Here is a 27,775-nt window from a genome sequence, read left to right on the forward strand (position 1 = left end):
TGGACAGCTCAAACCAACTAGCTTATATATTCTTGTGCAGAAACTGAGTCCTTCTATAGGCAAACCAGACTTCTCTAGGTGACGACTTTTCTTCTTTCATGAGTAAAACCTGTTGGGTATGAATAAGGGGTTATAAGAAACAAAAAAGGGTAGGCACAGCTGTCAGTGCAGTCATATAGATGTTAAGACTCTCTTGAGCACAGAAGTTGTTTGAAAAGATGGCAAAATCAGCATCCTCCACATTTTACATAATAGCCTAGATTACTGGCCCAAGAACTGCAAGATCTTGGCTTAGGATCCCAAAGTCCATGCTCAAGAGGAAGGCCCTAACCACAGACTCCAGAGATTTCCAGGAAGAGATGACACTGCTTTCAGAATTGGGTCACTGTGTCGTAATGAAGGAAGAAAGCAGGCAAGAGGGAACCATAGTTGGCTCTCACCTTGATGGAGTACAGCTAATACCACCTTCTGGTCTTTAATATACAATTTATACACAAGTTGTGACTTGTCACACAGCATTTACAGCTCAGAACAGCAATTTTTATATTCAGCTCATTCCTGAGAGAAACCCTGGGTAGGTAAGGTTTCTGATACTGATAGTTCAGTTTCACAGTTGTAAACATGCTGCTTTTTTATGGTTAAACTGTTGAAAGTTTCCTTTCAACATACAAAGCATTAATTCCTATTAATTTTTTGGAGAAGCAGCTTTTTGCTTTTTTCTTTTGTTTTTGTTTTAGGTGACCTGTTTCACACTGCTGCATCATTAGTTATACCGCAATTTAAGCAAACAGTCTCAACTGACTTTTCTTATTTTAGAAACCAACAATAGTATCAGGTGACATTATTTATAAATTAAGCATCCAACTGTTTACAGACACTGTCTGTTAAACTACAAATAATGCAAATAAACATACCCTAGAAGTTCTTCTATTTCTAAATATTATTATGAAGTAACTAAAATATTTTAACCAACGTATTTTCCAGCACAACATATTTTCCTGAATTTTCCAAAACACTCAGAAGGGTTTGTAAAAAATGCCTTCTTCAATAAACATTTCCTAAAACTTTCCATATCAGGTAAAACCAGGACATTTTGTGAACAATGAAGGGCACACAAAAAGGGAGGAGAAGAGACAAGTTTCTTGTCTCAGTGTTCCGTAGTTTTAGAAAATTCTGTGCTATACATTATTCATCTCTGAGATCCCACTGAAGTAATGTCATTGCCTGGCCATCTAGTAAGCCATTGCTCATGGAAATTTGCTTCCCAACTACATCTGAAAGGCAGCAATTAACAGTTGCTTTACCATAACTCAGACTTAAAAGTTCTTATCAAGTACTACATACAAAATAGGTACGTATTCAAATATTCAATTCTGCCACATCATAAAATAAATTGCACAAACTACTTCAACTAAACAGAGACTGCAGAACTGCACTCTAGCAACTGCAATTGGACCAGTAAGTCAATTGTACAGATTTATGGGCCAGGAGGACATATTCTTTATAAAGCTCCACGTCTTTCTTGCATGGGAGTTGCTTTCAACTAGGCAAAACATTCTCTTCAGTAAAACAGACAGTTATAAATAAATATATGGATACTTTACATGCAGCTTGTATATAAGTAGGTTTTTTCACTTCTAATAAAGGTTGCAAACAACCCAGGTGTAGCAGATGCAAAAATTTAGCATGACACTGAATGCAAGTTTTCCACTCTCCACGTCTTGTCTACCATGCATGGTAGAATACTCGATATAAGCATTTAAATACACTTTTGATGGCAATGCCTGTATTTTAAGGCATGTAATCAAGGCACAGACAACACACATATGACACTATCACCATGGAGAAAAGATCCCAGCAGTCATGAAACTTGCTGAAAATATCTGTATGAGTGTATCAAGAAATGCCTAGGACACAGACTGACCATACACCTTGCTAGCTCTTTTCCAATGTCAGAAGCAGTTCAAGGACAGCAGAAGACAATGACTGCTCCATTAGGAGTTTTAGGTGTAGCCACCATGCTTTGGCATGGTCTTTGGTGTGTGGTTACCACAATGTGCCATGCCATTTGCATCTGACCTCAGAGCTAGACAAAGAGGCCCTGGACTCACTTATTTGCTAGTACAGAGGAGTCACTGTTTCTCCCTCCCTTCAGCCTTCAAGCAAATACTGGAATTAGAATTTGCTCATCTGTTGCAGACTACTTTGCTTGTCAAAGAAGGCTTGCCTGGTCTGCTTCTGTACCATGACTTCCACGGATGAGTGGTTTTCAATCACTGTTAGGCAGAAATTATATCTCTGAATACAACTGTGCTATGTGCAGCCACCTGACAAGAAGTTTCAGCAACATGAAAGCATTACTAGCCTGGGATCTACAGAAAATGTCTGTCTCCTGCTGCTGAGATGAAGTAATTGGCCCATCAGGGTATGCCTGCCATCAGGGAGAGTCTGCTGATACGCTTGATGGCTTCCATTCTCCCCTCTGCCTCTTTATTTACTCCCAGCTCTTTATCCCAATCCTCCCTCTCTTATCTCAGTTTCCAAACCCAGCATGTCACCCTGAAGTTGCTTCTACTTCAGAGTTGTTTCAGGCCAGTGCTTACCCAAAAGTTGTTTCAGGCCAGTGCTTACCCGAAGAAACGGAACAGCTAGATTTCTCCCATCTCTGCACCAGGATGGAAGGAGACTGAAGGACCACATCTGGACATCTCAAAACTACCAAACATGTTTTGAACCTAGCAGGAGGCTTCAAAAGGGAACAGAAAATTTTTCTTTTGTCCAAATCAGTTTGTGTTTCCTCAAAGTGGAAAAGAAAGACCTAATTTTATATTAATTATGAACTCTAAGTTTTTAAAAGAAAAATACCTCAGCTGGTTTTAGCATTTGGAAGCTCCCCAAAGATTACCAGATTACTTATTTACAAAACTTAAACTAATTTGTGTCTGCAAGGAGAAATATGATTAAAGCAGAAAGCAGCATTAAGTCTTCTTAAGAGCTATTTGCAGAACAAACATATGGGGTGCAAGAGACTACTTGTTTGAAAGTGCCTACAAACCATAAATACAATTTTTCATGAATCATGTTTAGAATTCTTCAGATTTCATTACTTGTAAGTATTACTCTTAGGCACCAAACTTATTTTTCTGTGTTAGGCCTTGCGGCAAAAAAATAGAACTCTATACAAACATACAGATTTGACATCAAGGATTCTTTCCCACTCCAAACGTGGTAACAGATAAAGTCAGAATCTTACTGCACTTTTGTTTCTGTAACATAAAAATATCCCAGGCACTAATTTCATACTCTCATGGGCTGCATTTTCACTCTACTGTGGCAGCTCTGTAGGTGCATGCAGAAGCAAAAGCCCTCGACAGCTCTCAGAATTCAGGAGGAGGTGCAGACCTTAAGAGAAATTCTGAGAGAAAGCAGTGGGTATCTGCTCATGGTACATGTCTCTTCTTATATTCGAACTACATCCAGCCACATATAAGCTTATCACAGGGCTGGGAGCAGTAGTGTATCATCTGCCCTGTAGCTAACCTCTGAACAGATTAAAAAATGGACATCATGTTACAGGGACATTCATGACTGTCTTGACCTTATAGACAACGCTAGCAAGTCTTGAATCACCAGAAGGTATATTTAACAGCTTGCAAGAAAGAATGGTTGAACTCCATATGAATACTCATGTCATCAAATTGGGGACACAGAAAACTTGGATAGCTAGAAGATATAATGATACAGGTATCCCTGCTCAATCAATGTTAACAATCTTTGCCGGGAGCACAGCAACATTTTTGCCCTGGAGACAGAAGTTGCAGTTCTAAAACACTTGGTCATCATGTGTTAAGACTGATGTCCACAGAGTTCATGTATAAACAGCTACAGTCATCAGTGAGGTTTTAAAATATGATAAAACAGAGTGTATCATGAGCCCCTCTTAATGAAGATCCTGCAACAGACCTGGGGACAACAGGTCCAGTGGGAACACTGCTTTAGCAGGTCTTTGCTGCAGATGTCACAAGTTTTATGGGCCATGTCGTATGCCCAAGACTGCTCCATGCCCATGGGCAATACTGGAACCATCAGCGTTGTAGGGCAGGCATGAAGGAAGCATTCTGGAGTACCATCCTCATTGGGCTGTACTCTTCCTACAAGAGTGACTGAACACAGCAGCACAGCCATGAGAGGCTTTTCTTTTTTAGTAGACTTATCACCATCTCAATTTAAATTTATAGGAGAGCTGCTGTTGATTTCAATTGAACAGACAACTTCAGACACACAAATGCAAGTCAGAGAACTATTCTGTCAGGAACACATACAGAGAAATCAATAAGGCAGTGGTGTGGAATGGGCAAAAACACTGGACTGAATTTTGACCAAATTAAAATCATGTAAGTGCATAGGCACTGCAAAGCATATCAGTGGATTTCTTTTGAGTTATCTCCAAGAGCACATGAGAAATAAATATAGTGACCCATGTCTCCACCAAATTCCATTTAACTAGGCAAATCTTGCATTTAGCAGCATTATACTCAACAGAAGAAGAAACATGGTGAGGGAGGTGACTACGAGGGACGTGGTGACTTAAATCACTATGCATCCTCCCTTAAGGGTGCATAAAAGACTCTAGTCAGGGCAGATTATTATCACATACCTTGGCTATATATATATATATAAATATATATATTGAACAAAAAACCCTCTTCCCTCTGCTCCTGAGTAAATTACTTCTCATGAAAATTCAGCATAAATTCAAGCATCTAATTTCAAAAATCTTCAGAACAGGGTTCCACTTTCAGCCTTTTTGTTACTGGAGGCATTTGCATGAAAACAGGAGCTTTGTTTCCAGGAGTTTATATGTTTGTGTCTCATTTTAAGCCATCATCTTCTAGGTATAACTGCATAATCACAAACACTGTATTTCTGTTTTACAAAAGAATAAACTGCAAGAACAGATAAACTCTTAAAAGTGGCAAGGGGACACAGGGACAGGGTTGCTGCAGGGGTGGCTTCTATGAGAAGCTACTAGAATCTTCTCCCATGCCAGACAGAATCAGTGACAGCTGGCTGCAAGATGGACCCACTGCTGGCCAAGGTGGCAGCACCTCTGTGATAACGCATTTAGGAAGGAGTAAAAAAGGTTGTACCGCAGCTGTGAGGGAAGATCGAGAAGGTGTGGGGAAAATAACACTACAGGCACCAAGGTCTGGGTAGAAGGAGGGGAGGAGGTGCTTCAGGCACAGGAGCAGGGATTCCTCTACAGCCCATGGTGAGGCAGCTGTGCCCCTGCAGCCCATGGAGAACTGCAGTGGAGCACATATCCCCCTGCAGCCTGGGGAGAACCCTGTACTGGAGCAAGGGGACATGCTCTGGAGGATTCTGCAGCCCATGGAGAGCCCATGCCAGAGCAGACTCCTGGCAGAAGCTGCAGCCCATGGAGAGGAGATGATGCAGCTGCAGATTTCCTGGTAGGACTCATGGCCCACAGCAGACCCTGTTGGAGCAGTCCATTCCTGAAGGGCTGCACCTTGTGGAAAGGTTCCATGCTGGAGCAGTTCATTAAGAACTGCAGCCTGTGGAAAGGACCCATACTGGAGAAGTTCATGAGGACTCTATCCCATGGGAGGAACTCCACAGTAGAGCAAGGGAACAGCATGAAGGAAAAGGAAAGGCAGAGACAAAGTGTTAGGAAGTGACTACAACCCGCATTCCTCATCCCTTATGTCACACAAAGGGAGGAGGCAGGAGATTCAGGGGTAAAGTTGAGCCCAGAAAGAAGAGAGTGGTGGGGGAAATTTGTGGGGTTTTGTTGGGTTTGGGTTTTTTTTTCTTTGTTCTTATTTCTCACTGTCCTGAACTGTTACAAGTGACTGGCAACATACTAATTTCCCCGATCTGAGTTTGTTTTGGCTGTGAGATCAATTGCTGAGTGATCTCCCTGTCCTTGCTGTGATCCACAAGCTTTTTGTCACATTTTTCTCCTCCTGTCCTGTTTGTGGAGAGGGAGTGACAGAGTGACTTTGTGGGTACCTGATGTCATTTAAAACTCAAAAAACAGAAACCTCACTACTAAAAAATTATTGGAGTTTTTCATTCTTAAAGAACAAAGTAAAATCTATGAAATCTAAACAATAGAATGGGTATTGTGGGTACAACCTTACAGGCTGTAGTTTCTACTTGTTCAAGATAAAATGGTAACTCTGGAAATAGGCCTAATCTTCTTTATCACTCTTAATTTATTTGTGGATAATAATTCTCCTGCAATAAAAATACAGAAAAACACTTCTACATTTTGCCATCTTTTCAAACGCGATTTATAAGAAATCCTTCAGCCTGGCTATGAAATGTGCATTTCAGACTATTTGCTTGCTTGTTATACTCCCAGTACCTAAATATACCTGTTATGCTTAATTTAGCAACCTGAATTTCATAAAAGATTAGATATTCCTGGTTCAGAATGTTTCCAGGAATAAATTGTAAAGGTTAGCATCATCCTACACTCATAAGAATTTCATCATTGCACATTATGAGTAATTTTAGTATTTGCCCAAATTAAGGAGGGGTGGTTGGCAGCAGAGACATCTGAGGGAGAAGGAAGAGGCTCTCAAAGAATTTCATCCCTTTCTCTGCGTGTAGTTTTGCAGAAGTTGTGACCACCTCACTTTTACAGGCAGATGGCAGGATGTTCAAAAGATGCCTAAATCACTGATGTTAAATACATGATCAATCGCTGGCTATATTTAGACAACTCAGGACCTTAGGATTTTCTTAGGAAGTTAGTTGAAGTGGGGCTTAAATATTCTTTACATGTTCAGGGAGTGAGGATCTCCCAGTGTCAATCCTGTTTTTGGGAAACGTGTTTGCAGCTCATTAGCTACCCTGACTGTATCCAAACAGGGACCTTTCACTACTGATTACCTTGACTGCTTTGAAACATTTTGTAACCCCTACCCTCCTTCCATCCTGCCTATGAATTCAGAAAATATTTTATATAAGGATACCTTGATTCTAGATTTCTGCTTGCATTGTGTGCAGTTTGCGTTAACATTTCTCTGAGGTATTAAAACCTACAGGGTATAGTTATAGCTACTGATCTTATTGCCTCCTGTGACACTCGCAGCACTTCAGTAACTTAACTAAATTCTTGCAAAGTCTCTGAAGGCTAATAAACATTTTCTCATTCTTAGGATTTATTTGTTTACACTACTTTAAATTGCTAGATATCATAAAAGATAACCCTTCATCCTCCATGCCATCGTGCCCTTTCTGAATGAGAACTGCCATAAAATAAAACACTGCAGCATTTCAAATCTTTATGACACTGTCTGGCTGACTGTTCTTTCAACAGCTTGCTGGTTTCCTAATGATCCCTCTTTCTGTTTTATTTCTTCAATGCCATTTATTTTCAGGTTGATATTATCTGCCAAGGACATACAGTCTCTCTCAATATGCCTCCTTTCATTAAGTGAATAAAATGAAATGATAACACCTTCCACTAGACCAGGTTGTTCCAAGTCCCATTCAACCTGGCCTTCAACACTTCCCGGGCTGGGGCATCCACAGCTTCTCTAGGCAACCTGTTCCAGTGCCTTACCACCCTCACACTAAAAAATGTCTTCCTAATATCTGTTTGAAATCTACCCTCTTTCAGTTTAAAGCCCTTTGTCCTATCACTAACTTCTCTTATAGTAAGCCCCTCTTTATCTTTCTTGTAGTCTCCCTTTAAGTACTGAAAAGCTGCCCTAACTGAGGTCTCCCTGTAGTTCTCCAAACTGAACCACGCAAACTCTCTCAGCCTGTCCTAATAAAGGAGGTGCTCCAGCCTTCTGATCATCTTCATGGCTCTCCCTTATAATAAATATATTTTTAAATACAAAAGCACTTCCCCTGAGTAACAGGCAGGCAAACTCCCATTTCGCCAAAACATTTTTCCAAGTATTATTGCCCAAGGAATTCAGATGTTCAACCACTTATGAACATGTGTAATATTTCCTTTACAGCAGAGAAATTCAATATAGACTATGATCCATATTCTTATCTAATATCTGTAGACAATAGTGGGACACATCAGTCTTACTAAACTGAATCTACAGTTTGCAAGAGAAATGCATCTCTGACTTGAAAATTCAGTATGCTAACTAGCCAAACCTGGGATATTTGAAGGAAATTATTAGCATACTAAGAAACCATCTAGAAATGTTATTCTGTCTTTAAAGGATATAAGTAAGGCCAGGTTTATAGGAAGAAATAACCTCTTACATTAGACCAACTGACATAGGAAAACAGATACATAAGCTCTTCTTTAAATCCTGAAATTTGTATGCTTGGAAACATGTCAATGATTTCCAGCTACATCAGCTGGTTTACTGAAGTTTATTACCTTTTCAAGACAAAATGAAGTATAGGTCAGAGATTGATGACATCTCAAATGACAGCATTATATAATTATGCAAGTGTGGCCTGCATTTATAGTTTTTCTATATATATATGCATAACCATATATATATAGTTTTTCTATATATATATGCATAACCAACCAGCTTCCTGAACTATACTCCTGCAATCACTTATGCCTCTGTTCAACATTCAACACAGAAGTATCGTCAACAATGGCAAGAGCACGGAAAAGAAATGTTTTTGCATTGGAAATGCTACAATGCCCTTAAAGAAAGATTCTTCTAATTCTTTTCCTCTGGTATGAGTGGGAAGAGAAAGTTCCTTTCTATGACTGTATTATCTTGTAATACATACCAAAATGAGGCCCTGATTTCCTTCGGAATGTACTGGGTGGCAGAAACAGGTATGCAAATTACACATGCTTTACAGGATGCCATTTACTTTGAATGTCTGACCTCTAATTTCCAAAAACAGTCCGTTCAATTAAGTGATGTTATTATTGTACTCCTCATTAGAACCATGCTCCTAAAATAATGACTGTTCACAGAGCCCCATCTGTTCTATTTGACTTCTTGCTTTTAAATACTATTGGGTCTATCAGTTGTTCACAGAAATACATGATTCATTTTGGCATACTGTACTAAGGAAAGGTGAAGCCCCCTTTGTAAGCACATAAGAAATTTCAGCAGCCAACTTCAATCTTTTTTTTTTCTGATAAAAAAAAAAACACAGCAGTAGCAACAGTATCAGGAGGATATTTTAAAATACAAAAAGAAGTCTTTATTTTAGAATAATGTGACAGGTCCAAGTTTAACTTTAACATGCTGTCAGTTATAGAAAACTACATACAAATTTTTACTTCACTGTTTCTGTGTCCTACATTTCTTCCTTTCTTTTTTTTTTTTTTTTTATCCTACTGTTTTTCTTCTGAGAAAAATCAGAAATTATGTCTGGGAGAACTTTTATTGGGAAAATTCTTTGAGTTTTCTTCCAGTATTAGGCAAAATCTGAAAAAAAAAAATATTATTATTTATGCATAACCTCAACAATTTGATTGAAATCATGCACATTTTATTTCTGACACTTCTAGTAAAAATAACTCTTACACCAAAATGAAAATGTTCTTTTCTTCCTTTCTTGTCAGTTTAACATGAAACATCATTTAAAGATTCTGGTATATTTCCTCATAAGAACGTAAGTATAGAAACATCCATGATCTTTGAAAAGCCAGGTTCTAAATGTACCAAGAGCTTCACGGATATCCTCATTTCCCCACTTGTGAAAGGAAAGTCTGCATTCATTATGGAGGGACTCTCCTTTTCAGAGGCTACAGGCTCTTAAAAAGAACTCATGACCAAACTACAATCTGATTGAGATAAACACTAACAAAAAATGTAGTTTAATGTTTTTCTTAAGTGATTTGAAACGACATGTTTTGCATCAATTCACAAGTCATATGTTTCAGACTGGTATCAAATTGAGAAGAAAAATTTTCTAGCCACTGTCATGGTGGGAAGTTGCAATTTGCTTAACATTTGTGTGTGTGTGTGTGTATATGTAGAAACTTCATTTTCTACTAAACTACATTCCTGACTACCTGCATTAATGAAACCATAAATTAGCATAATATTGTAATGCTGGCAACAGCCACATGAATCCACAAAATATCGCCTCCGTTATTGGTGCAGAATCCTTTAATGTGTAACATTTCCATTAGATTTTTCCCTTCCCGCTACTGAATCATCACCTAAGAAAGAAATGGAGTCACCAAGAGCAAAACTTAGCAAAGTGACCTCATGTACAACAGCATATGCACATCACATTTATTTGGTCTCTGAGTCTTACATAAGGTAAGAAAACAAGGATTTCCTAGCACCATAAAGCATTCATAATGAACGGATTTCATTTCGACCAAGTTACTCGTTATGTTGCAAGCAGCAGATGGCAGAACCAGTACTTCAGAGGTATATTTTCATATTTTTCATGTTCTGTGTGATGAGAAAGATAATAGAAGTCACGGTTACATGTTGGGTAAATAGGAAAACAAGGAGACACCAACACCAAAACTATTAATTTTCTTACTGGATTGCATATTAATTACCTTCTTCATTTTCAGTGCAGATTTTGCTGTACCGCAAATTTACCTTTCTTCAGAACCTCTAATTGTAGCCAAACTTACAAGCTCTTAAAAACTATGTCTCTGTAGTAATTTCTGACTGAATTTCTGGAACTCAATTTTAGAGGCTAATCTCAATCAAACTCCCACACCCGCAATAGTTGAGATATAAGTAAAATTGTAACTAATCCACTTTATTTTAGAGATTAGAAGAGGTTTTTGCTGTTTTTAAATGTTCTGTGGAAGTTATTACTGTATGAACTAAACTGCCAAGGCAAATCTCAACTCTTCCACATACCCATATAACCCCAATGGTATCAGTGCCTGTAAACTCACAGAAGTCTGCCCTTTCCCTGCCCATGGCAGGGGGGTGAAACTAGATGATCTCAAGGTCCTTTCCAACCCAAACCATTCTATGTTTCTATGACTCTTCTTTACTAGAAAACCTTTGGAGTGGTTGATCTGTAGGACTAAGACAGGCAGACCTTGAGTTCCTGTATCTAGGAAGAAATAGCAGAGAGACTACACAACAGAAATATTCTGAAGAAGACAAGAGCCAGTGTTAAGAGTTTTCCTTAAGCAAAGGAAGCATAGTGGGACACACATACAGACAATTCAATAACCCAATGAGTAGATGAAGAGCTTAGCCAAACCATCAATAAATTTAGCAAATACCCAGCCACCAAAAATGTTCGTGAAGTCTGAAGTACAGTCTGAAGAATGCTACCCCATTCCCTTGAAAAGGTGTTATATCATCATCAGTCTAATCAAGATTTATAGTTCATGTTGGATTACTCTAGGGTTTATATTTTTATTCTCTGACTTCTAGTAGAGGCTCACTTTACTGGAATAATAATTCATCACTTAAAATGGGAGGCTGAGCTGTAGGACCATAGGGGTCTTCTGTATGTATCCCACCTAAGTATTTTGAAATGTCATCTAATGACACACATGACTGAAAGCATTGTACATCTTGGCAGCCTCCTTAGTAACAACTCACTCTTCTTCTGTACTCACAGGAATATCTCATCAGTGTCTTTTCATGTTCATGGAAAAATACCATTTTCATTCTTCTGAATGGAGATATTTATAGCCTCGATCTGACAAAACCCACCATTTTGTCTCAGTTCTAGTCACTGGTTTTGCAATTTCATCAACAATTAAGATGGATTCAAAGTAAAATCATGTACATTAAAACAGAACATGGCTTATAGCGAGACATCACAGAATTTCTCAGAAACAATTTCTCACATTACTTTGGAAGTTGAATATGAACTGAACAGTGTTGTTTAGGAAGATTCTCAACATCAAAGATATATATGCATCATAACTCAGTTTCTTCCAGTCTGTTTTTCGATTTGGTTCCAAAGGCCAGTGCCCACATGCTCCTCAGTAACAGACTGCATCACTTTCCAGCAATGATTCACCAACTGCATATGTAACTCAGACTTGCTAATATCTCATTCTTACAGTTGCAGCAGATATTTGTGTCTCTTTCTCCTTTCCTTAGAGGGAGAATAAAGGCCTTTTCCTCTATTTTCTGCCCAATTTCTCAGAATATCATTAAAATAGAACATTTTTTCCTTTCAAGGGCAGAAGAAAAAAAAAGGATATTTTTGCATATTTTCTCCAGATGAAGGAGAATTCGTGCTCTGCCTCCACTTCTAAATGAGTTAATATGAATTGCTGGAAGTCCTGAAAAATAACTAGGTCTAAATTTTTTAAAGTTGCCTGATAAAGTGCCCAGGTAGCTTACCCAAGGCACCAAGAGATCCTGCTGTGTTCATAGCATAAGCAGCTGAAAAAGACTTGTGAGGGCTACAAGATATCCTATTCTAAAAGACAGGAGGGAAGGCAATGGCAATCCATCATGACCCACTGGTTTGAAGATTTGATAATATTTGACACTGAGATTATGATGCTACAAGGGGATATTATCAAATATTTGGAAGAGTGTGATTTACCACAGCCCTACAGCATCCCCGCCCAGTGCTCATTTGCACTGCTTAACTGCATCCCATGACATCTTTGCTCATAAGTCATGAGAGTCAAATAAAAGTTCGGGAGACATCGAACATGGTGAGATTAGAGAAACTTGAAGCAGCTGTGATGTACCAAATACTGAGTAGTACTGCATATTTGACAGATTATGAAACTCTGTTCATTTACAGCCAAATTTCTGTTGCATTTCCTTCTCCTCAAGATTTACATCCTTATTTGCATGTTGATGCACTCTGAGTCAGAGCAGAGAGTCACTAAACAGATATGGAATTACAGCCCCTTTAAAATAAGACCATGAAGTGCACTGTACACCTGCTTATATAATCTTTAAAGATAATGCTGCAGGCTGTACTCAGAATAAGATTCTGTTTACTTATGTATTAAATAGTCTTCAAACATGGCAATGTGATAATGCAAAGGCCAGTTCAAGCACTTTCTAATCTGATTCTCCCCTTTTCAGTAAGAATCATGAAACTGAGATTTGGTCCTCCAATGGGTTATGTATTCCTTGTCTGAACATTCAAAGCACTGTGCCAAAGCCAAATTTAAGAGGCCAGGTAGCACTTCATGAAGAGAAATTACATAAAATGCAGCTAAATAAAAAAAAAGGTCTTGACAAGGATATGTGTCTTTTGGGAGAATATTGGATACATGGCAAGGACAAGAAAATGAGATGTTAGGAAAGATTTTCTTTATTGTTTTCCTCTATAGGATAAACTCTGAAGGTGTATCAAGAGTATTTCATTTCTGCTTTTGAAATGAAGCGGCATGGTGGGGGAGGAATGGTGGATTATATCTTGGCTAACTGTAAAAATGGCTTCCAAAACAAACGGACTGCCTCAAATGCCAATCTGATAAATACACTGAAATTACTTTTTAGTTTAAACTTTTCAATGCTAATGTATTCCCCTTTCTCCTCTCACAGATCAATTGCATGTCTCATTTTTCTCTACTATTTAATTAGATTTGGGCTTTGCAGCCTGCACAGAAGAAAAAGCAAGATAGCTAAACTGGTCTGGCAGAACAGAAGAGTCATTCAGTGCAGCTGTGTCAAGAGTCTGGACTTTCATTCCTTGTCAGATTTTCTTTCTGTGTACTTGTACAGACAGGGAGGTTGCCCTCTACATGCTAAATTCGCTGTAGTAGAAGACAAAGCTGACTGCAGCCACAGCAGAACAAGAGTTCCCAAGTGTTTTGAAGTGGAAGTTTCTGTTTGTAGAGAAGAGAGTATATTCGTGGAATTCTCTTGGGATTCTCAAGATACGGAAATAACAGCAAAATATAGTATAGCCTTCTGAAGGCAGGTAAATCTTTTTAAAGGGAAAACACTTACAGCCGCTGTAAGAATATGGTGATGGATAAATCTTTCCAGACAGTAGATAAATCTGATGAATAATTAACCTACAGTCACTTTTGACCAAAAAAGAAGATAGATAGTTTCTTTGGCACTGTGATAGAAAATAAGCCAAATTCAGAAGACAGAAATAGAATAAGAGTTGTCAGGGCTTTTAAAAGAAACTTGGGTACTTATTCAGAGAGAGTAAACATCTCTGAGCTTCTGGGAAATAAAAAGCACAGTCTTAGAAGACATTTACCGTTCACTCTGAAATGACCCACCCACATAACACAACCAATAGCAGCCCGGATAAATCAACAGATAAGCACTTCTTTCCCATCCCATCAGGAAAACGTTTCTGTCGCTGGGTATCAGGTCCATAACATTCTCAGACACTGTTTTTGGTTTCTGTCAATAAGATCTTAAACAAGATAAACTTATTCTATATGCCTGGGAAATAGCTGCGTTTAAGTTTTCTGATGAATGCTTTTATCAAGTTACATGTAAACAAAGGTTCAGTTTCACCCCCAGGAGAGAAAAATTCTGCACATTCGGGTGCTGGGAGCTGTCAAGAAGGTAGATTAGGTGCAGCACACAAAATGAATTTTTGAAGACATCACCAGCTAATGGCAAATATTAATCACTAGAAAAACCTACAACCTGCTTCAAAGAATCATGTTAATCCTTCTCTGCTGACAACCTCATTGGCTCAGAAAAGACAAAATCATAGCCTAACCATGAAGCAATGCCAAAAATTCTCTGATGGTGTTATGGAAGGCCACCCCTACCATCCATCCTTAATACACATTTCCAAGTATGACCTTAGTGGTAAGAATTCTGTGGACTGCAAGACAGTGACCCCGAGTTGTTAGGTTTGATTTTCTTTACTTGTGTGGCCATGGTGCTCTTATCTCGCCTCAGCACTGTTGGCGCAAATTGATGGAGACCAGTCCCTCTAGGCATATAAATCTTGGATTGCTTCTGGAGATGCTTCTAGTGAGTTTTCCACTGAGTGTGCTGGAACAGATGTACAAAGGACCAATCCTATAAATAAGCTGACATACTTAGCTGTGTAATTAATTCACTACAGAACACTGTTATTTGACAAAAGCCCTGTTGGGATAGCTGCTTCAGGCTGTATAACTTTCAAAATAATGGCTTTTGTGCATTTTCTGCAACTGTACGTACCTTTTTGCTGCTCGTGATTCAGACATACGTCAAATGCGATGCCTAAAAGGCTTTTCTGTTGACAATGACAAGTTGATTAATCGAGTCTTGTTGATTTTTCAGTCCTTCAAGTTCTGCCTCAGGAAAAAAAATAAAAAAATCAAGTTTAATCTTTCAATTATGGATGCTTGCTCTCTAAATGTCACAGCAATTTCTCTCCCGCAGCAAGCCATCACTTTAGAACACACTGCAAACTGATTTGAAACCAGATAAAAATCCTGAAATTTGTATGTATTTTTTCTCCACTTTCTATATTTTTTCACATTTTAGATTTTTCTACCATGACCTAGAAATTCCTTCTGTATCTTCTGGAATTCATATAGTACTGCCACACTTAGTAACAGGCCACAGGCAGGTTTGCTGTTCCTTAGGACTGAGGTTTGTCAAGCTTTCTTTGTCTGAAATTGTTTTGACCTGTCAGCCACTTTGTTCTAGTTTGTTTAAAGGTAGCAGGTTTTTTTTTTCTAATGAACAGGCAGCTAAGCCTAATTTATTTTACTTTTGTTAATTTCTGTATGGAAGTATCATAATTTTATAATGACAGTAATAACAGGTAGTTATTCTGTGCAGAATGAAATATTTATGACACTAAGACAATGATGGTCTGTAGAGGAATATGGGCCTGGGATGGCAGCAGGGGCCTCGAATAAGGGACATGATGCACTGCAAGGGGCTACAGGCACATGATGACAAGAAACTGTGTGCAGGCTTGCACTGGAGATCTAGAAACTGGAAGGCTGAAAACAACTTGGCAAGAGTCAATTAAAGAAAAGCAGACATGAAGCTAGGCAAAAACCATTTCAGTGTTAAGAAAGAGAAGAAAAAACATCTATCTAACATATATAAAACCCCAAAATACAGAGAAAATTCGGATAAAAGGTGAACTTGAAGACCAAAGAGCAAGGTGTAGTGCTTCTTAGCAAGTAAATAAACAAGATCCCAAATGGCCCCTAGAGTAAACAAGAAACTATAACTATGATCATACTTCTCCCAACCAAGGGTTTGGGATGCTGGGAACTGACTATACAAATATCACCCTCCCATACCCATAAATCGTGTTAGGATTCAGAAAAGCATTGGAAGTGTGACCACACCACCAGTATAAAGTCAAACAAGAAACCCTCAACCAGTCGGCGACACCATACCTGATGTGCTAGGTCCAGTGCTGGGCTCCTCAGTACAAAAGGTACAAGGACCAAAAAACAGGACTGAGTCCAGCAAATAAGCAAATAAGCTGGAGCATCGATCCCATCAGGAAAGACTGAGATAGCTGGGACTGTTCAGCATGAAGAAGGCTCAGCAGGATCTTAGCAATCTGTACAAATACCTCACAGCAGAACCAGAACCTTCTCAGCAGTGCCCACTGACAGGACAAGAGACAACAAGCACAAACTGAAATATAGAAAATTGCACTTTAACATAAGAAAAAAACTTCTTCACAGTGACAGAAGAGAAACACTGAAACAGGTTGCTCAGAGGAGTCTCTATCCTTACAGATGTGCAAAACCAAGCCGGACAGGGCCCTGAGCAACCTGCTACAGTTCACCCTGCTTTGAGCAGGGTGGTGAACTAGCTAATCTTCAGGTATGTTTTGCTACCTCAGCCATTCCATGATTTTGTAATTCTGTGTGCATCTATATTACTATGTATAGGTATAGTGTGTGTGAAAATTTTATCTCTTTTTTATTACATTTTGACTTTAAGAGTTACATCTGGACTAATAGTTATTCATTGATGAAAAAACTAATTTAAGATTTCAAATATACTAACAATAAATTAGTTTACACAAGGTGTGTTTCTTTTCTATCCATAGCAAGATTTTGAGCATAATACTCTCTGCTCTCAAAAAGTTCTATCAACACATACTAAAGTGCATATGTAGTGCATGTGTAGTGCAGTCAATGTCTAGGCAGCGCGTTCACTCATTTTGTCAAGTACTGTACAAACCACTGCTTCAATTCTATAGAGTTATTAAACATTTTTTTTTTAAGGGTTACATTTTAAATTTTCTTGAAGGTCAGCCCAGTCATATAGATTGTTCCAACTGTAACAGAATTTGACTAGCTGGTTAAGAGGTTTTAGGAAAGTTCAATACCCTTAATTCATAACTAAACAGAAATCACAGTGATTCTCAGGTTACAGGAGTAACTGGAGCATACTTTGTAAGATTTCTGTTGCATGCATAGTAGCCACAGCTTCCGGACTGCTTGGGATTTTTTTGTGGGAGGCTTGTTTTGTTGGTTGTTCCTCTGTCTGGGAGGTTGCTTGGTTTTATTTACTGGACCTGAAACATGTTAGTTTCCATTTTATATTTTACAGATTTTATTTTGTTGCTGACTTTCTCTATTAGCAGTAATACTCCCCTAGTTTAATATAGATTATTATGAATCAGCTTTGAGTTGATCTGATTTTTACCCCTGGCCAGAAGTATGGATGACACTGAAAGATCTCGTAGGATCCGCAATAAAAGTGTAAATGCAAAAGAAAATGAGAACTTGTTAGTGCTACAGAAAGAACAGAGACCTCACTGAACCGAAGAAATAAAACATTTACAAAGCCTCAGAAAGAGCGACATTTTTACTTATAACTATCGCATTGCAGGGAATAGGTATCAAAAGCATCCACCCAATTTCTTTTTCAGATTTACAGGGAAACCAAATGGACTTGTAGCACAGCAAATATCAGAAGATTGTGATTATGGATGGAAATCCATGATCAACGGTATTTTGTTGCAAACTACCATTAACCTCAAAGTAATCATCACATATAATTCCTGAGCCATACTGACTAATATAAATCCCTTGGCAGAAAAAAAGTAAGAGACAAGGTCAATGAGGATGAAAGAATAGCTCCAAATACTTACACATCTTGGAAATAATTGTTTCACTGCGAAGCTCAGCTGAACTGACCACAGTTGGTAATTTCTGATTCAAGAAGTCATGTCATCATTTTGCCAACCTCTGCTTGTGTTGAAGATTCCAAATTTAGATATGCCTGTGAACAAGGAACATAAAGGTCAGGGAATTATTTACCAGTGTCAGAGCTTTTTTTAGCGTTTCATGCATGTATTTTAGATTACAGTTCATATTTTCTATTCAGTATACACATATAAATGTACGAAACATATACAAAAGCTTGTAGAAGAAATATGACGCTGTGTAACTCAGCACTGATTATGAGCCCTAGTGCTGAACTATATACCAAAAATCTGTCTTACAAAGGAGAAATCACAACATTTTCCTGGGATTAAGTGAGCCAAGACCCATCTGGTCTTAAATACAGCAAGACAGTAAAATTTGCTGCTTATATTGTCATGGAAGTAAAAGCAGCTGCAGTGGAAAATAAAGGTAGAATATTTGAGACAGAGAAACTAATTTGGTTGTACAGTGTTTGAGTGCTGCCGCTGAGTCTTCTGAAAATAAAATCAATATTCATGCAGAAGCAATTTCTGACTCTGTCAGTCAGCTTCACCCTGGATAAAGCCAAGCAACATTCAGAATATTTGCTATTGTTTCTGTCAAAATGAAAAAACAACATTGAGACACAGAATTAATTCTTGCATTTAGTGAAATATTACACAAGTATAGCTACTAGCAGCAACAGGCAAAGATATCAGCTTTGGTTTCTTTCACTATTGGGATTTTTGTCACATCTCATCAAAGGGTCCACAATGTCCTTGGCTCCTCTGGTCTTCTGCTATAGCTTTCATGCTGGCCCTCCACATGCTCTGATCAACTGTTAACTGCTGTTTCTAACTGCAGAAATAGTTTATCCCATCATCTGTCTTCCTGGTAATCAAAGAGGATCCTACTTGTGACATTACTATAATAGATTAAAAGATAATCTAAGAAGAAAATAATTTTACTGACCTGCAAATTCTTCTAGCTTTTCAGCATGGGAATTATCCCTAATTCAACTGTTTTACATACAATATAGCAAGAGTAATTAAGCTTTAAGAAAACTAAGACTCAACCAACATGACAACTGCACGACCACATACTGATCAGGGTGTCTCCATAGAGCTGGCCAAATAGAAAGAGATCCAGCAGTTTCTGTTTTCCTTTAAGTCCCCGAGTTATGCAACTTTGTCCACTGAGGCTAATGCCTACAAAAGTAAACGTCCAGGGCTGTTCTCTGGCACATCTAACTAACACAAACCAGCCCACATCATATATTAAACATCTAAACTCTTCAAAATAAGATGACCTCAGTATACAGACTATTTCAAATGGCTCCTAGTCTGGTTTAATACTGGAAACTGGTACAGTTAACAGTACACACAATAGAGATCTAAGTGTACAGGATTATTACCTGGCATTTCTTCACTAATACAGTTAATGACAATAAGAACTATCGATTACTGTTAGAAGATACCGAACTGAACTGATTGGGCATAACACAATAGCCCAGGGCTTGGAGCAGGAAAGTCAGGGGCTAGACTGCCTAAAGGTATTTTGAGGGTTTTTTTTTTCAGTGGGGATAGCAGTTTCTCTTCCTGTTGATGGTAGTACATAATACCATAAAGAATACAAAATCTGAGGTTAGTAAAACTTAGCATTAGCCTGCATTTTTCACAGTGATGAAAAGTGATAAACCTACATACGCTGAGCTGTTTATTTCATACAGATAGGAGAGAAACCAAGTTTCAACCCTTTTAAGAGATGTGTAAAAAATTACACAAATTATAACGAAGATTCAGAGTTTCGCACCTTAATTTAGAGAGTCTCAGACTTGTTTAATGCCAGTGAAAGTGAAACTAACTGAAACTGAGAAGTTGGCTTCAAATTTGTAATGAGACTTCACTGCAATGTTAGGTACACTATAGCTTCTAGGTGTGTACATTGTGAATCAGACACTTTCAGACATGTGGGGTAAGCAAAACTGAGCTGAGTATTTTTATGAGTTCTTCTTGTATGTTGGGTCCCTAAGTGCTTTCTGAACATAAGGACCCTTAGGAAATGAGTTATTTTTAACTCCTTTCCTAATTCCTCTCTGCACACTTACTGAGCTCAACACATCAAAAAAAATTAGCCAGACTAACAGATAACAAAAATAAGCAAACCAAAAACCCCACAGATCCATGAACTGTCTACACTTCACCCCTACGGAAGTCCTTTTATGGCTAATGTGCCTGATACTTTTCATTTTCTGACGGTGAAGTGTTTATCTCTTCTCACCTTGTCCTGGGTTCAGCAGTAGCAGTCATTTTTCTCCTTCTTAGTAGCTGGTGCAGTGCTGTGGTTTTGACTTTCAGCCTGGGAACAGCACTGATAACACCGATGTTTTTAGTTACTGCTCAGTAATGTTTACTCTGACCAAGGACTTCCTGATTCCCACGCTCTGCCAGGGAGGAAGGGAAGCCAGAAGGAAGCAGACACAGGACACCCGACCCAAACTAGCCAAAGAGGTATTCCATACCATATCATGTCATGCCCACTATATAAACTGGGGGCAGTTACCCAGAAGTGCTAGATCACTGCTCAGTTGGGCTGGATATTGGTCAGTGGGTGGTGAGCAGTTGTATTCTCTTCCCTTGTTATTTTCCTTATCATTATCATTATTAGTGGTAGCAGTAGTGGTTTGTGTTATACCTTAGTTACTGGACTGTTCTTATCTCAACTCATGGGAGTTACATTCTCTTCCCCAGCCCTCCAGGAGCAGGGGGAGAGGAAAGTGGGGAGTGAGAGAGCTGCGTGGCTAAGCTTAAACCATGACACACCTCACCCCAGGTGTCAGCATTCTTAAAAAGTTGGTAGAACCTCAGGGTCCTGGATCAATTAACAACCTATGCTGAAGGCTTTTACCATTGTGTTTCTTCAGATGACCAAAAACTGCATCTGGAGCCCTCTGAGAATTACTTCTATTGTGGCAGGTATTAAACAAGATTCTTCCCCATGTCAAGTGAGCACCCTAGAAAGAGGGGAGTCATTCCTCCCAGGGCCATTGTATGAGCGTATCTTGATCCAATACTTAAGTCTCTAGGCTTCCTTTAAAAGAGATTCAAAATAGTAAGTCGTGATTGGAGACAGGCTCCTTTGGCAAATGTGCTTAGTTTCTTGGAAATAAGGAAAATTATTACAACCACAAACATTTCCTCTCTGCTCTTCCATGTCTAATTAGAAAGTGTTTCAGTAAGTGAAGTAAGGGTCACATGCTTATGCATTTTAATTCCTGAGAGCTTATCAGGCAAGGGTACAATGTTCCTAAAAGCTAGGTTTTGCTATCGTTAAGTTCCTCTGAGGTTCTTAACCTTTGTGCCTGAAAGGTGCCTGCTTCATGACACATCTTTGTGGAGACTCTCTGGGTGTCAGCAGAACTTGCCCCAGCAAGTCTGGCAAACCATGGCTTCAGAGGGAAGCTCCATCCTGTGCCTCTCTTCAGGTTTGCGGTATCAAGTTTGTAACAAGTGTTTCCAGAATGAAAAGTAACGATTCTTACTATATGAAGCTTATTAGAGACTGAAAACAAAAATCAAAATATCAATTTTTAGTACAGTGGAGTACAAACCATGGCTTGCTTCAGTTCAAGAGCACACCTGAGTTATCCATTTGCAGTGGACAAACTGCAAATTTCTGATGCAGTATTGACTGATATAATTAAGTACATTTTGGAGCACTTTCCAATATTTCAGTCTTAGATGAGCTTTACTGACTTTTCTTAAGTATTCAAAAAAAATTACTGAAAACCTGAATTAGTACAAAAAAAAAAAAATGCAAGCATTTCCTATCAGATGATTACTAACACTGTGACAGGTATATTAAGCTGAGATAATTCCTGTTTCTAATCCAAGAGGTAGGATTTTTTTTTTTCATGTATGTTTTTATATATAATAATTACCATGTACACGAAAGAGGATACAAGGGGATAACAGGTTTCTTCCTTTTGGGAACATTTGTGAGTCATAATAAAAAAGGAGTTATTTTTGCACACATACATAAAAATGCCACTTATTATGTACATTTAGTCTGCCTAGCAATAACTTACCTCTGTTATTCAAAAACACTTCAAAAGGCAGCCCCCAGCTACATGCTGCAGGATGCAGTTGTATGACTTTCCTATCACTCATATAAAAATAAGTAATTAAGATGGAGTGATCATGAATCAAGTGTATGAGCAAATTATTATCCATATAAACTGTCTTAATATAGCCTTATTTATGCAGAAAGTCTACCTAATTACCATAGCAATTGAGATTTCTGAGTTGGCACAAACGTTCAAAATAAAGCAGAGAGAAAATTAATGTTTAATTGTAGCTACCAGTTACTGTCCATCGTTCCAAAGTCTCTGGGCATATACAAAAGTTCCAAAGTCTTACAAAAGGCTTTATTTTTTTGTAAGAACACAAAGGAAGTCAAGCTCAGAGAAAAAGAAAAACCTTCTTTGTTCTGCTAATCCACAATTCAAGGACTTCCAAGTCTCTGTTTGGTTTTATCTTGTCTTTGGAGTGGAGCTGTGCTTTAAACTTTTCAAGTCCTCTTCCACAGGATTACTGTGTTTTTTTACTAAGAATTCCAAACTAACTTCTAACCTTTTGTATTTACTTGTCAAACATTATAACTTCAGAAGCTAGGACTTTATAACATTATGAAACAATAACTTAAGCAACTAGGACCATGTAAAAAAAAACCTAAATTTCACTGATTTTAAAAATTAGCGGGTTTATTTTAAATATTATCAGATATTTTATAAAGTAGGATTTGGAAATAATTTTGGTTTAGTATGTTATAAAAGATGTTTAGTTGTTTTTTATTTAATTAACTCATTACAATTGACAATAATCAGTGGTTGTGCCAAAACTCTTCAGACTAGCATGAGATCAAAGTAGGAATCAAAATTTTATTCCTGGCAAGATCTTGGCTGTTTAATATTAATGTTTCCCAGATGCACAAAGTTGATAAAAATGGCTACTGAGCTGTGCTGCTGAGCAGTAATCTCAGGCCTGTACTTTCAGAGGACTCAGAAACTGCATTTTTCCCCCAGCCTGGTCATGCAGATTTGCAGTGAGCACCATGCTAAGGACATGGTGGCCCATCACTTCATTTTAGAACAGTGCCAAGAGTGCACACAGTGCTTGAAGGAGGCAGAGGTTTAAACCCCTTCTTTTTGAGATCCATAGCTCTGTTCCACCAGGAGGAAAGCCCAACTCATACACCCATGAGCTATTCTTAATTAGGGTATTTTTCCATACCCCTCTCATATGTTCCACCCTGGCAGAGCTGTTGGTTGATTTCTCAAGTATCTGTCCAAGGCGCCCTCATGCTCCCCACGCTCATACCAATGGCTGCACTTGGCAGATCAAAAGTCCATCTGGGGCAGGAGCCTGCTTTCCATGGTAGCCACAAATGGATACCATGGGAAAAGTAACATTAAAATGTACAGTACTTCTTTCTAATGCGTTCCCATTTCTGACTATTTTTGACATTCTAAAATGAATGCAGGCATTTGCCACCTTTCAGATCGTAGTCAGGACATTCACTCTTCTGGCTTTAGATCTCTTTAAGTAAAATTACATATTTTTTTTTTAAATATGTCTTACAGAACCAAGCCATTAAGACATGGCTCAGTGGGTTCCTCTTTGCTAGTCTGATACATACATTTCCATGCTGCAATGGAAAATGGAAGGAAGGAGTAATTATTCCTCTCAACAAATGAGTATCTTGAAGTACATTAATAATTACTGATCCATTTCATATTTTACTTACAGCAGGTAAATTAGAAAGGCAAATCACTAGAAAGCCTCCTCTATAATCAAGAATAATATTATCTGTTGACAGTGTCTATTGTTATAAAAACCACCATCATTGAACAACTAGAGCTCTAGTGACAAATTATATTTATATTGTTATTGATCACATTTATTATTAACTATGACAACAGTAATATTATTAGTGTTAATCACAGCTATTTTTATGCATTTACATGGTGCTTTGCAAACACATACTTAAACAGCCGGAACAATATTTATGCCTTTCATATATCCACTAATATTTAATATAATCAGTCCAGTATCTACTCTAAAGAACTCATGAAGCAAGACAAAACAGGCACAGCATAGTAATTCAGACAAAAGATGATCTGAGGAATTGATCGGAGAATTGAAAATTAGTCAGAATTTCTGAAAGAACTGTGAGATTCAATAGAGAACAGGAGGAAAAGACAGATGCTCAGCAAAAGTAAAAATAAAAAGGGTAGAGCAAAGAAAATGGTAGAAGCAATGAAGCAACAATACCAAAGCAGGAATAAAAGAAGGAGAAAAAAAAAAAAAAAGGAAAAAAAAGTATAGGCTCTTTTTTTCTTCATATTCTGCAGCAAAATTAATGTGATTTGCCATACCAGCTAGCCAGTAACTAATTACTGCCACTGTCAGTGTAAACACTTAGCCCTAGCAAATTATGAGTACTTTTAGTTCATTCATTCCTCAGTGTATTCGCTGTAAGTTGAATACCCACAGACAGAAAAGCTGATGACATGCAGCAGCTTATAATTGCTGATTAGTTGTCCATATCTTGCGTGTATGTCTGCCCTTTCAGATGCTTCGGGTGACCCTTCATGCTGTAAATGACCCTGCACCATGAACTGTGTGGCCACACAAAACTGTCAATCAATTTGTTCAGTCGATATTTTGCTGAGATATCTCCTACTGATCCCTCTACTGCAGACAGGTTCTTAAATTGCTTATATAACCAGGGACCAAACACAGCATCTTTTTAAATAAAGAGTTTGTTTAAGTTCGGAACATGCTGTAGAATAGAATAGTTCCTATGCAATTTTACATTTCTCCCCTACAGTATCACATCGGCATAAAGTATGTCATATTGGAAGGGATTCCTACAGGCCATTCCCCTCCTGCTCAAAGCAGGGCAACTTAAACAGGTGGCTCAGGGCCATGTTCAATGAGGCTTTTGAGGATTTCCATAGATGGAGACTCCATAACGTCTCTATGCAACCTACTCCACATTCACAATAATAAATTTTCCTTCGATCTAATAAGATTTTTTCAGTGTTCCAACTTGCGTCCATTGCCCCTTCTGCTGTGCATCTCCGAGAAGAGTCAGACCCTATACTCTCTGTTCCCTTCATTAGGAAGTTATATGCAACAATAAGATCTCCCTTTAGCCTGTTCTCTAGGCTGAACCAGATCCTGCTCTCCTCCTTGTACTCCAAGTGCTGCAGTCCCCTGACCAGCTTGATGACCTCAGTATGTCAATGTCCTTCTTGTACTCGAAAGCCCAGAATCGGACCATGTACTGAAATGTAGTTTCAGGAGCACTGAACAGCTGGAAATAATCTAATCACTTGCCTTGACCTGCTGCCTACCCTCTTGCTGCTCAATATGAGGCTGGCTGCCTTTGCTGCAAGGGCACACTCATGAGCTATCTTAAACTTCCTGTCTACGGGGACCCTTAGGTCCTTTTCTACAAAACAGTTTTACTCCCCAGCTGCTCAGATGCAGCCTTGCATTGGCTGACTTTCCTGAAGTTCAAGTTGGCTCATGCCTCTAGCCCATAGAGAGCCTTCTGAAGAGCAGCCCTGCCCACAAGTTTATAAACTGCTCCTCCTGGTTTGGTACCACACACAAGGTTGTTGAGCATGTCTCTGCCTCTAGAAAAGAGTGCTCCGTGGTCCTGGGAGATACTTGTCCTGCTTGTTCTTAAAGGCAGAGAAGAATGGAGGAGATGCCACAGTTCCTAAGGCAATGTCTCTAGTGTTTTGGTATTTTTTCTCTGGTTTATTATTTCTTGCTCACTTTTGCTTACACTCATCTCTGCAGAACTGCACTCTATTTTTAAGGCTTCTTCTCCAGCACTGAAATTATCTGAATTCTAATCTTGTCATCCAGTGCACTGCAGATCCTACCCAGGCTTCTATCTCTATAAATGAAATAAGCAGTCTCCATACTCCACCATCCAGACCATAAGGAAAGTTTTGAATAGAAGTAAGTCTGGAAAAAAATCTTTTCAAAACAGCCTCAATATACCTTTACATTTTACTTAGATCCATTATAAATTAAACTCCTGTTAAATATTTCAAATCTATTTTGCATGCATTCAGTAATTATGACAAGATGCTTTTTTTTCCAGGAGAATGTCACAACAGACAGTGCCCACAGCATTACTGAATTCAAAATAGAATCTATCCATTCCCTTTCCCTTACTCGAAAAGCCTGTTATGTTGCTGTGGAATAATATTGTTTTGATTTGGTAATATTAACTTTTGACAGATTTCTCCTGAGTGTTACTTACCCTTTCAATTGTCTTCCAGATGTCTTGATATAACTTGATATGCGTTTTTTACAGAATTTTAAATAGTGTAAGTTTAACTGATAGGCTTGTCATTCTTAGCTTCTTATTTTGAGCACTAGCACTACATTTACCACATTTCTTTTCTTTCTCCATAACTTCTCAGATATTAGTATTAAAGATTCTAAAACTGCGTCAGCAATTATTTGTTTTGGGATAGACTGCATTCTCAAAGGGATTCTTTATACAGTGCTCTACAGCTTGTTATGCTTTGATATTATATACATCAACACTGTTCAGGGAACTTTAAGCTTTATATCTTCTTCTTTATGTCAGATTAATACCATTGCTTTATCTCAATTTTTATCAATGAAAGCTAGAACAAGACCATCGTGGTAAGTCAAGAAAATTTCTATTGAATACAGTAGAGTTATATGGACCTGAACAACTGGACTTCATTTCAACCTTGCAAGCTGACTCCTGTCACACATAAAAAAACCATTTGAATGTAAAGCAACAAAACATGATTTTATTCCAGCAGCTTAATTGCACCTATTCAAAATCTGAGTACTGCATGAAAAACATAGATGATTTACACTTTCAGAAAACTGAAAGTACATTCTATAACAGAAATTGTTCAATTTTTAGGCCTCCTACACAATGATTAGATAAATTGGTCTCTCAACAGTTAGCAAATGTCTGAGAGAAAATAGAAAACAAGTAATCATCCAAAACTCACCACAGAATTGGCTAAGCACTTCAAGGCAGCCATTTCATACTGTTTTGAATTGAAAACTACACTGCCACGAGTAGAGTTCATAAGCAGGAAAGAAGTATTTCTAACGTACAATTTTCATGCCATTAAAAAAAACAGTGGGGTATTAAGAATGTTTAAGGGAATATTTCAGCTTAATTTTCCTTTTAAGCACTGTAGTTAGAAATGAAATATCCGAAATAATAAATGGTATCATTAGCACACTGTACACTGCCATCATTGCCAAGGACTTTCATGTCTGTGTAAATGTAAGTCAAGAAAAACAATTACTTTAGGTGTCTCCAAAGTTAAAGAAAAAAAACCCAAAAAACTGTCAGAGGGGGAAAAAAAAAGAAAAAGTAAAAAAAAAAAAAAATCAAAATACATCATTTCACCTACCAAATTCCCAGGCCTGTCCAAGGCATCTTTCATTTGCTATGCTCACAAGATTCAATATTCTGGTGCAACTCTTGAAAACTTCTGAATTGAAAGTAACATCTACATAGTGCCAGCAATGCTACCTTTCCCATCTGGTTGTAGAAATACGGACCATAAAGTGTAAGCTTAAACCAGTCAACCTTAGTGGCACAGATGAAAGCACGGTTTGATCCACAGGATACTGATGACTATGTACTATGAACTGAGTAGCATGACCTAGATTATGGCCTTTGGAAGGCCACGGTTAAGCATTTGCACTTCAT

The 27,775-nt window shown here is 38.2% G+C and overlaps 1 long non-coding RNA gene across 1 annotated transcript in view; it reads right to left on the reverse strand.

The window, feature by feature from the left end:
• Positions 1–9,155: 9,155 nt before the first annotated feature.
• The window catches only part of LOC136013770 (uncharacterized), an 89,949-nt gene continuing 71,329 nt past the window's right edge, over positions 9,156–27,775 (reverse strand). The window contains exons 2-5 of the long non-coding RNA XR_010612364.1: positions 17,944–18,074; positions 16,226–16,443; positions 15,042–15,154; positions 9,156–10,388 (exon numbers count right to left, since the gene is read on the reverse strand). This is a non-coding gene — a long non-coding RNA (uncharacterized LOC136013770). The remainder of the gene's footprint in view (positions 10,389–15,041; positions 15,155–16,225; positions 16,444–17,943; positions 18,075–27,775) is intronic.

The sequence above is a fragment of the Lathamus discolor genome, chromosome 4, assembly GCF_037157495.1.
Source record: "Lathamus discolor isolate bLatDis1 chromosome 4, bLatDis1.hap1, whole genome shotgun sequence".
NCBI classification, from domain to species: Eukaryota; Metazoa; Chordata; class Aves; order Psittaciformes; family Psittacidae; genus Lathamus; species Lathamus discolor.